Source organism: Macrobrachium rosenbergii, chromosome 5 (assembly GCF_040412425.1).
Source record: "Macrobrachium rosenbergii isolate ZJJX-2024 chromosome 5, ASM4041242v1, whole genome shotgun sequence".
In the NCBI taxonomy this organism is placed as follows: Eukaryota; Metazoa; Arthropoda; class Malacostraca; order Decapoda; family Palaemonidae; genus Macrobrachium; species Macrobrachium rosenbergii.
Genome location: NC_089745.1, coordinates 27,547,318 through 27,559,389, shown reverse-complemented (window position 1 = coordinate 27,559,389; position 12,072 = coordinate 27,547,318). Strand labels below are relative to the sequence as shown.

Genomic DNA, 12,072 nt, shown 5'->3' with positions numbered 1-12,072 from the left:
ACTGAAAATCCACCCATTCACATTATTTTTCACCGAGAAATATTCACTAATTACTGTATTTTCATCTCATTTTCATGACTAAATGCACTTTTTGTGATAAAACTATTAAAATACTCAGCTAGTGCTCGAGTTACGACAGTTCACCTTACAATAATTCGATTTTGCAATGGGGTAAGCAATTAATACCAATACGACAATATTTATAAAATGTTTTTAAATTTCTAGCGGGCACAGGCAGCAGCATAAAATAAGGCAGCGAGAGAGAACAAATTACAATAGACCAACTTCTTTTCCTCCTACTCTTTATCCCATCTCCTAGTTAAAAAAGTAACAGAGGATGATAACAGTATTGTTATTAACGTTATACTCTTGCATAAATCAGAAATTATTTCTGCACAGCCATAAACAACCAACTGAGAAACTGTTGTTTTGTTTATCGCAATGCACCCAGAGCATTAAAAGTATGATTTTTGACGATCAACCATCGCACGGAACCCCGTCAGGTAATACACAACCAACTTATCGTAGGTCGCACGGTAATACAAATTATCGTAGGTTAAATGATGTCAAGTAGAATAGGACCGATATATTTTTACATTACTGTATACCCTTATTCGGTATGGATAAAAGATCGGCAAGGAAATGTACTGCTAAATTTATGCTGCAAGTTGTAGCTGAAGCTGAGAAAACAATGTTCAAGCTGCTAATGACTATAAATTATCGTGCATCGGCAACATGGATGAAACTCGACCGTAATTAAAATTGGACACAAAGTATTTTAATCTAAACTACTGGGCATGAAAGAACACATTACTGCTATTTTTACGCTGATAAACGATAAATACGAAAAGCTTGTATGATGATGAAATCAATTGAAAATAGCAAACGGAATCTTGATTTTTTTTACACAAAACAAACGGCCCCAAATGGCCAACGTTATCTATTAACAAAAAAAAAAAAAAACAGCTAAATTAATTTCACAACGGGACGTATCTAAGTTATATTTCGACTTAAAAACACTTCATACAGTATAACGAAAAATAACCTTGACCCATATAAATAAAGTATCTAGAGATTCATTTACGCTAGCTAGAAGCAAGATGAGCGCTCTGAACTGAGTTAAACACGACAAAATAAACACCACGTTAACGATTTCCAAACCAAAACATTGATTGCTATGATTGCAATTTATAATACAAAAGCAATATAAGAATACTGTATATACAATATTATTGGATACAGTGACTTAAGGCATAACATTTTAAAATTCATTATGATGTTTGTATAATACGATATGTGAATACAGAGTACAGTATAATGTAGGCTATGCTACCTTATATGTACAGTATACGATATACCATAGTGTAAGCTAAGCTAATTCTTGTTTGTTATTCAATTTCTCTTTATATTGAATTATTATAAGTCATTCTGCATGAACCTCCAGAATTAGCTGATACACGTATTAATAATTACTATACCGTGTATGTATAGAGTATACTTTATAGTGTAAGCTAGGCTACCATATATGTATACATGGTACCGAATACCCTAGTGTAGGCTAGGCTATATTCAAGATGTGTTTTTTCCAACAAATGATGGGTTTTTTGGAACCTAACCCCATCGTGAGTGGGATAATACCTGTATAAGCATTTTTAGTTTTTTTATTGTGTTTGAACTATCAAAATAGGTAGTTCTAAGTGTTTTTTAAAAGGTTCTAAGTATTCGCGGGGTGTGTGTGTGTGTGTGTGTGTCGTATGCATCCCCTGCGAATACGGGGGGTTTACTGTATAACGAATCAGATGAACGATCTCAACATAGGTCCTCTGTAACTCGAGGGTGTCAGCGCCCTGGGGAAAAGGACCCTTGAGCTCTTCCAGGTCATGGTCTTCCTGGGGTATTCTCTCTCTTCAGAGGAAAGACTCTCGTCAGAACCCTGTCAACCTCTCCGCCTTTCACGGATACGACCAGTCTGGTTTGAGGAGCATACCCAGAGGGTAAGCTTTCATGGGCAGGCTGGGATGGGAAGGCGAATGTTCCCAGTCCCAAACCTTAGGCCTGTCTAACTTCTGGCTCCCAGTATACCCCAAGAGGTGGAGGGGACAGGTGAGAGGTGCCTAGCACCCTTTACAGACCTGCCGGAGGCCGAAGCCCTGGCAGGTGAGGAAGGCCTTGGGCAGTCGTCGACCCATGGTGACAATGGCCAAAAGGGTTGAAGAGAGTGATCCCGTTCATGCAAACATGGATGGGGGCTGTCCCGAAGATGTGCTACAGTCTTCTTTGAGGCTGGGACCTCTGCAGGTGAAGAAGACTGGATAGGGGACCTCCTCTTTGCTTTCCCAGGTGAGTGCACTGGTGGGTCGACATCACCTTTCCAGGTTCCTGGCACTGTTCCTGTGCAGGAATGTGCTGGGGGTGGGGCAGAGCCTGCACACTCAGCACTCACTCTCTCTTGTTGGGCTGGGCCCAGGTCTGTAAACTGGGAACCCTTAACAGTGTCACGGGGTCTGTAGAACCCAGTGCAACAGTAAAAGAACCTTTACCATGGGGAAGCGACTTCCTGGGACCGGTACCGGTGACACAAGGGTCCGTGGAACCCTGTGCAGCGGTAGAAGGTTCTTTACTGGCCCGGAAAAGTGACTTCCTGGGACCGGTACCAATAATATGGGGGTCTGTGGAACCCCGTGCACCTGATGCTCCCATGACACGGGGGTCCATAGAGTCCCGTGTGATGGTTCCCGTGCCCATAGACAGATCAAGAGAGCATATAAGAGATCCCTTAGCCTCTTCTGTGGAAGGCAACTGGCTGTCAGAGGCCCTACAGGCCTTCTTACAGCTGGGAGAAGCGATTCTCTTCTTCCTCCACTTAGAAGCTTTGAAAGAAGAAGGGGAGGAAGCGTCAGCACATGACGAAGACGAAGACACACGATGACTCCTTTCTTCGACCTCTTCTTTGGGTCACATCACGTCTCCTTGAACAAGGTGTGGAGGATGACATCTTCCCAAGGGGAGGATGTCGGAGGGAGCACTGAAGGGCATGCAGCAGGATGCATGAACGCAGGAACCACTTGACATAGTGGTGCTCCTACATCTGGTTGACATCGCAACTCTTGCCATAGTAACGGACACGGATGCAGCAGTCACTGGATGGGCATTAGAGCAAGACCATTGAAAAACAACGCCTGTTAGATATGATGTGATGAGGTGATGATGTAGAGCCTGGTGGTCCCAAGCCAGCGACTCTTTCTCGCGCTTCCTTCCCGTACATCACACGCGCAAAAGTTTTTTTTTGTGGTTCCATTGTTTTAGTTTTGAACTGGACCATAAAATTTATATGGCACAATGAAGTAGTGTGCCATGGATGCATCTTGTCTCTTTTATTGGACGAACTTACTATAGTAAGTAGATAAACTCAACAATAAATTCACTGCAACAGGTATTTAACTTTTGTCTCTAGATGACATTCGGATAACTTTGAACTACAATATAAAGTCTCCAATCATCACATTGAAAATAGTGCTATGCCAAGTTGGGAGCACAAACAAACATAATTGTTCGATAAGGTAACATAAGTTAGGCCTATGCAGGTATAGCCAACACCCAGGTATAGTATAAGAAAACTGTAGCCTAAAAAGGGATTTAGGTAGGAGCTGTGTACAACAAGGTAAGATGCAATATAAAGAAAGACTGGTTTAGCCTAGATTGAATTTTAGTAGGAATTCATATAAACTAGACTTAACAAAATCTAATCTAGGCTGGCCTATGTTAAACAACTCCCAGTGTAGCCTATGTCAAACAACTCCCAGTGTAGCCCGTGTCAAACAACTCCCAGTTCAGGACTTAGCAAGAACTTTGGAAATGGCAAATTACCAGTCAAATGTCATAATAGGCAAGACCAATAATGGTAGCAGTAGCCAGGTAAGTCAAGTAGCATATAAAAAATTACCAACATGCAAAGAAATGGCAAACACATCAAACAAGTAAACCTAACAAGGGTAAACCTACTGCAAGTGCAGAGAAACCCCAGAAGAAATTTTAGCAAAGCATGCTATAGATGTGGTAAAGAGGATCATTATGGCAATGATTAGGACCAGTGCCCTGCGTCAGGTAAGATATGCGAACACGATACCTAACTTAGTGACAGATCCTTTTTTTCGTGTATGATTCAGTACATTTGTTGAAATGTATCGGGAATAACTGGCTTGGCCAGAAAGATATACTGTATATAAATCATTGAAATTCCCTCAGTTCTCCTTTGATGGAAAATGGCATTTTTATAATAAGGTTTTATATATACCTACCAATTACATGATTTGAGCAATGTAATTACTTAGTAAGTTACTTATATAAAAATGGCATTTTTATAATAAAATAAAGTTTTATATTATACTTACCAAGTAATTACATTGTTCCAATCATGTAATTACTTGGTAAGTTTATTTTTACAAAATATTTTAGAAAATGAAATTCATTGTGCACCATTCAGCTCTTTGAAAAATCTTCATGAGACTGAAGATGGTTCTCTTGAAACATTCATATAAACCATCATTAAAAGTGTTATCTCCCTCCACCTTTGAGAAACAAAATGTTCATTTAATTTTACAAATATTCAATGAGTACAGGATCTCATTCAAGCTTTAAATCTTGGAAAAAATCACCGTGTGCCTTTCTATTCAGAAGTTGAAGAATGTCAAAATTTTTTACTTTTAGTGGGCAATAATGAATGTAAAATCCCCATATAAAGGTCAAAGGTTTAAATAATAAATATGCTACTCCAATAAGTAAAGACGCTTATGAATGGCTACAAAAGTGGGATGGCGTAAAAGAGTTTGGTGGAACGCTCACAAAAACATTAACAGCACTGAAACATAGAACTTATGCCATATTAGAAATAACGGAATACTGTATATCTGAATTGAAAATGAGTTATGTGTTGACAGGAAAATTTCAAACAGATAATCTAGAGGCAAGGTTTGGTCAATATTGTCAACTTGCAGTTGGTCAGTACAGTATTTCTGTACGTCAGGTGTTTGAATGTGAAAAGAAACTCAGGATGGTGTCTGTCTTCAAGCAAGAATTATCTTTCCACAATAAAATTGTAAGGCTAAGATGTCCTGATGATTTGACATGGAATGACTGAGAGAGTACCAATTATAGACAGGAGGAGTTTTGTATATATGACAATATATCTCTGAAAGTTACGCGAAGTGATGTTGATAATTGCAAAGAGGTTTTTCCTATAATAATTTATTTGACAGGCTATTGTTGTTACGTAGTTTTCAAAAAAGAAAAATGCATCGCTTGTAAAGATTTGATAACATGTCCAGATAATGAGGAGAGTTTATCAGAGAACCATAGTTACCTTGTTGGTATCAGTAGGGGTTCATTATTATGCCCACATGGTATTACAGCAAATATGGTTATGTATAGTTATATCATTACTAAATTAATATAAACACCTAAATTGAAAACATCAAGTAACCAGAGAAATTTGGCATTGACAGTGATAAATAATGCTCTTACTGATGATGAAGCCTCTACTAACGTTTTATTAAATAACTATTGTTTCCAAGAAAATAACTATATTGTAGCCAACAAAATCTTGACTAAAATGAGAAAGGTAGAAATTTTCACTACCAAATAATGGCTGTATGTAAAGGATAATAATTAGGTTATTTCATTCACATATAGTAGAATAAACCATCTTTTTTGTGATGTATGTAAACCAATGCATTGCTGTCTTGTAATCTGACGTTAACACTTTATGTATACATATTTTTATAATACAACAACAAACTTGTTTGTACTTCAGTATAAACTGTATTGTAACTGTATCAGCGTAGATGAATAAAATAAGTAAATCAACTTACAGTATTACCGTAACTGGCAAACAACAAATTCTCTATTTTAGTTACTTTTGTTTACATTTCTTTTGTCTGGCAGTGCAGTCAGTGCTTGCTACTGGGACCACTCTTGTCTACGTCATTACACACTGAACAGGCTTTCTCTTTCGGTGGTCTCGATTAGAGGCCCTCAAGTGAGATTAAACCCTCCACAGAAGGCTCCCCAAGGAGGCCTAGGGAAAGCCCATAAATCCCTAAGACCCTCGGGCTCCACCACATCTGGAATCAAAGTCGGGCTGGAGGGGGCGCTTTCCCTTCGTTCCGATGGGGATTCCTCCCCCCACCCAAAACAAACAGAGATCACCAACGAGGAGTCATCCTGGGTCGTCGGCCCTCTACACTGACTCTCTGCCAAAGAAGCATTAGAGATGGTGAAGGGGAGACTGCTCCCTTAGGAGTGGCAACGATGAGAGGCAGCTTGGCCAGGGGCAGGAAGGAATCAGAGAGAACCCAGGGCATCACCGGAGGCATGTTGCTCTCTGAAGACGTCCGGGAAATTCTCCTCTCTCTCTTCCTTCTCCGGCCAAACTGCACCCATCGTTCTGATGGCCAGACATGACACTCAAAACACAAGCTATTCTGATTGCTTACATGCTTCCTGCACAATGTGCAGAGAGTATGCGGATCAATCTCCATTGAGGACAGGAAGCGATTACAGGTTCTGTCTGTGCCCAGGCAACGCCTCATGACACACGGCTTCCTCTCCTTTGGCTAAGATAAGTCATGGGTTTGCATGATCAAAATAGCAACATACAACTACTCTCATATAAACACAAGAATACACAAGTATTTCACAAACAAAAACAAAAGAAAGTCAAAAGGTCCTGTCAGGCAGAGGAGACGTCTACACCCGATGAGAGGCCAAAAGCCATGTGAAAGCTCACCAACTGGGTGGGTGGAGATCCCACCCCTTCCATCGGTAGTTAACTACCTTGTTTGAAAGTTAAATGGCTGTTCCCAGCTCGGACTGCAGGTAATATCCATATCTAAAGACCTACGGTTTGTATTTGTGTAGGAACAAATGAAAACCAATAAAATTTATAGGAAATTTTCTGTTAAGTTATAAAATTTCTTATGTTCTAACATTCATTCCTATGGGAGTGTTCCTATACAAGGCACGTAAGGGAGTGGGGATAGTTTTCAGTATGACAAGAGCAGGCTCGAGGTAGTATGCAGAGTAGGGAGATGGGTAGGTAGGCTTTGGTAATTTCTCCTCCTAGCAAAGACTTCAGAGAATAAGCTACTCTATGTGCTCTACACCACCTGAAAAGTTTTGAATATGGTAGGCAGTTCATTTGTTTTCTTAGATAAATTATATAGTATGACAAAACTTAATTACTTGAAATTACTACCACAAAGGGGTAGCCTAGGCCAGTCCATGTGCTCAATGTTGAGTAATACTTGGGTGGAGTCAAGGGGAATGGGGCAAAAAGCCCCACCCTCTCCCCAGCCCAGTCAGGGCACAGCATCCTAAGTCAGGTTAGGAAAATTAGTTCTGGTCAGGCAATAGCATGATACTCTAGGATAGGGTAAGTTAAGGTTGTAGCCAGTGCCAGACCACCTGTCTGAACGGAAATTTAGTCCCATCAATCCATTTGCGATATTCATTGTTACTTAGGGGGCCCAAGGGGAGCAAAGCCAGACCCCTTGGCCAGCTCATGGAACAGTGCCGCAAATCATGTTAGGAAAGTAAGTTTTGGCTAGGTCAAGACATGGCATTCTTAGTAAGGTTAGGTTTGGCCAGTTTTCACAGTCGGATTTCTCATGCATACCCATCTCCCTACTCTGCGACCGCTCCTCAGAGTGGTTTTGGGAATGGAATATGGAATATGTGATTTAGGCATAAAGCCAAGCCCTGGAACCCACAGGGGGTAAAAGTTTGTTTCCGGTCCGAACTCCAATTCCATATGAAGGTTAGTACTAAACACGTGAAACAGTAATTCATCTACACTGTTTCGCCGTGTTTAGTACTAGCCCCTGGGGGGTCAAATGTATTTCACCATGTTTAGTACTAGCCCTTGGGGGATTGGTAAATGTTGAAAAGTTGCCAATATCCCACATTGGATAACAGAATAGTTTTTCTGGTGTATTTCCATGCGTTTTCAACGAATCTGATGGAGATGTTCGTCGGAAATCCATAGTTTTGGAGTTGGGGGGTTTCGAACCACAACTCCAAAAAATTTGGATTTCCGATAAAAAATCTCCATCAAATCTTTGAAACTGCATGAAAGTACACCAGAAAAACTACTCCATTATCCAGTGTGGGTGTAAAACTCTTGTCATATTAACCATGGAGGTGGGGGGTGGTATTGCCTTAACTTATATGCCGTAATTTGATAAAGGACTCTTTAAAAATGGATAAAATTTTATAAGTTGCCAATATAAAATAAAGCCACGTAACATAGGGGTGTTTACTGGTTACAATTTTGACATATTAGCCATGGAGGTGGGGGGGGGTTATGTCTTACCTTATAAGTTGTGTAAGTTGTAATTTGATGAAGAGCTCTTTTTAAAAAAGGGTAAAATTTTATGTTGCCGATATAAAATAATGCCATGCAACATAGGGGTGTTTACTGGTTACAATTTTGCCGTATTAGTTATGGAGGGTGGGGGCTGGTATTGCCTTACCTTATAAGTCGTAATTTGATGAACAGCTCTTTTAAAAAATGTAGGCTGCAATTTCAAAACTCTGTGAGACTGCAAATACTCAATAAAATGTTCACTTTTTGAATGGAGATTTCAAATAAATAGCCATTGATCATAATGAAAACCATTACTAGTTGCCACTACAACAGCCATACTTAAGACTAACGTTGTTCTAAAAATTCAAATGAAAGCACGAAACAGGCCTAATAACGTGTTTTCGATAATACTGTATAATTAGCTAAGAAAGTCATGTGATATATATTGGCAACAGTCTCTAGTCATAGGAAATCATTCAAATTCATTGGGGAATTCAGTAAAGGTGCCTGCGGGAAACAACCGCATTCACTGGATAATTTGAATGCGTGGGCGGAACTTCAGCCAAACTGTTGGCAACGAACACGCACAAATGCACGCACAGGAGCGATTTCAGGCAGGGATGAGATGAAGTTGAGACTCAGAAAAATTTAAGATTTTTAGAAGTGAAAATTTGGGTTTTTTAAATAAATTCACTATGCAAGTAAATTTTGGTTTGAGACTTGTGGTACTGGGGTTCAAAATGTTAGTTTTGAAGAGCTCTACACTACTGCGTAGGTTATATAGCAGTATCATATATTGGTCACTTATAAACCATAACCAGGGGGGGTTAAATGTCCCTTCAAATGTCCCGCAGTGCATTTTGCTACATAGAAACTTAGAAAAAATGCTCAATTATTTACATTATTTTATTTTTTATTGCGATAAATATTAGTTTGCAAGAATTGCGTATAGAATATTTTATTCATTTTTTAATGAACATTTGAAAGATATAATAAAAAACCGAGTAGGGATGTTTGGACCGGAAACGAACATTAGCCCCACAGGGTTATAGGGTCAGAATAAAAATATGCTCTTTTCAATACTTCCATCCATTTCTGTGATAGGCTAGAATAATTAGCCTACTGCCTGTTCTCCCCCATCCCAGCGTCTGCAGTCTGACACTGTCCATGCTTTCGTTCTGTAGCAGGCTACATCAGGGTTTGGTTGGTCCAAGAAATACGCTAATCACAGACTAGGGTAGGGACAGGTCTTTACCCCATTCAAATGACCCGCTTTCTACTAACCTATAATAGGGTAGCAGATGTCTAGGATAAGTTATAAACGGGATCCCCAAAACACTAGCTAAACTATAGCCTACGGGCTGGCATAAGGCCAGTTTAATCTAAATAATCATCTGCTTTGCTAACAAGTTGAAGTCGATTTCAGAGGAGACAAATTCAACAGGTTAAGACACGAACCTTGGACCAGGGAACCTACTTTAGGATGACCGCTGAGGGACTTTACTCATCGGCTGACATGTCCAAGGCCTCCCTGACTTCTCAGTCATCTAAATAATGTATGGGGAGGACCTGAAAAACAGGCAGTGTCCGTAACACTAGATCCTGGAAAGATTCTTCCTGTTTCTTTGGTTTAATCCTGTTTGTCGAGTTTCAACAACAAATCGCGGCGTTCCGGCAAATACTCGTGAAGTGTAGCAGAAGGTCCGCTCGCTTCATGCATATGCCGTGTTTGTTGCGAGTGCCCCTCACAATGATTAACAAATATTGCATTAAAATTAGAATTTAATATGCATTAATGTTAAATAAGTATAAATATGTATCAACAGTTATAATATTATCACTATTTAATACTCTTAATCTATTCCTCAATGTGTTCTTACTTAATTATTTATATTGAACAGTTCCTACATCTACTGGCGTACGAGTAACGGAAAAAGAGCTTCGCTTGACACAGATATTTGAACATAATGTCTAAAAACAGTTCCCGTTTATGATTGTATCTTGGGGTCTTAAAGAATCCGTTTATGATTGTATCTTGGGGTCTTAAAGAATTCAGTGCATCGAGTGTTACTATTCTAACATAGATATAATCTCGTAACAATGCAATTAAACCATGGTCTCATCCATATATTATATAGGCTATGTATAACTGAATCACGAAAATATGGAACGTGATGAATACTAAATAAAGATAAAATCCACGAAGGAAAAGGAAACACTGGAGTGCTGCGAGGCCTTTCGACACTACGTCCTTTACTTAGCAGACTGAAGAAATATAAAAGTAAGTTTGTTGTTTTAGATTTAGCTGGCCTTGTGCCAGCACGGGCTTTAGAGCAGCCCGTAACGTAAGTTTACAAAGAAACCTCATATAAATGACAGATGGGGATTATAAAGGAAACATGTACCTGGAATCCAACACAACTGACAGTTGTCCTGTCCCTGCTTTAGGGTCAACCGTTCAGAAGCAGGGACAGGACAAAAAAGATAATTATTTTGTTGTACTAAAATTTTTTAGGTGGTCAGTCACGACCCTGTATAATCTTTTAATTGTCCTGTCCCTGCTTCTGAACGGTTGACCCTAATCCTTTGTAAAACCTCTTAAATATTTAATCCTGTTTTGGCAGTTCTACTAATTCTTCAATTGTGTTGGATTCCAGGTACGTTTCCTTTATAATTCCCATCTGTCACTTATATGAGCTTTCTTTGTAAACTTACTTTTATATTTCTTCAGTCTGCTAAGTAAAGGACATAGTGTCGAAAGGCCTCATGCAGCACTCCAGTGTTTCCTTTTCCTTCTTGGATTTTATCTTTATATATATATATATATATATATATATATATATATATATATATATATATATATATATATATATATATATATATATAAGAAGGAATATATAAAAACTATTTAAACGTTGCAACCATATATTTCAGGCACTTGCTTCTGTGCCCCTGTTCACTGGTAGAATATGGACAGATGAAATGTTACAAGGGTATATATACAAAGCATATATGGGTGTGGCATTAAGATGGTATGCAGGTGACCGTTTCCTAAGAAGGAGGAGAATAACCAATTCCCTAGTGGTTTTTGGCCTCATTAACTCCCGTTTGGCAACGATTCTGGAGGTCGTGTTTCCTGGGCCATCTTCTTTAGGAGCGGTCTGAGGATTAAAGCGTCGATGTCGTCCGATTCCCAATGTCCTCCTGACAAGTTCATATTGTTGGTTTGATTGATGATAGCAGATTCCAGCATCTTTCTTTTGTACGGACAGCTACTTTTGAAAACCAGCTCTGCCCCACTCCAGTTTATGACATGTCCTGTATTTCTGATATGTAGGAAAGTCCCCGAACTCTCCGAAGCGTAACGTACTGATCTTTTGTGCTCTGTTCTTCTTTGCGAGAGCGATCTACCTGTCTCTCCCACGTAAATGTCATTACAATTGCTACACGGTATCTTGTAGACTCCGGCTTCTTCCCCTTTGTTATTTAAGTATACGTTAATGAGCGAACTCCCGATGGATTTGGGATAATGGAAAATGAAGGGATTGTTAGACCTGAGTTGTTCGGTGGCTTTTTGGATGTTTTTGTCGTACGGAAGCTTTATTTTGTTGTTGAAATCTATTTGTCTGTTGTGAGTGGGACCTCTATAGTATATTTTATTCGCTTTGTTAATAGCCCTTTTGATAATGTGTGGTGGATAGAGCAGTTGT

At 39.4% G+C, this 12,072-nt stretch overlaps 1 protein-coding gene across 2 annotated transcripts in view; it reads right to left on the bottom strand.

Annotated features, from left to right (window-relative positions):
* LOC136838625 (uncharacterized) overlaps positions 1-10,087 on the bottom strand; it is a 35,430-nt gene extending 25,343 nt beyond the window's left edge. The window contains exon 1 of one of the 2 annotated variants that reach the window (XM_067103904.1): positions 9,840-10,087. The gene's annotated coding sequence lies outside the window, so the exon portion shown is untranslated. Of the gene's footprint in view, positions 1-9,820 lie in introns of both variants that reach the window. The other variant, XM_067103903.1, reaches the window with a different exon arrangement.
* Between the last annotated feature and the right edge of the window lie 1,985 nt (positions 10,088-12,072).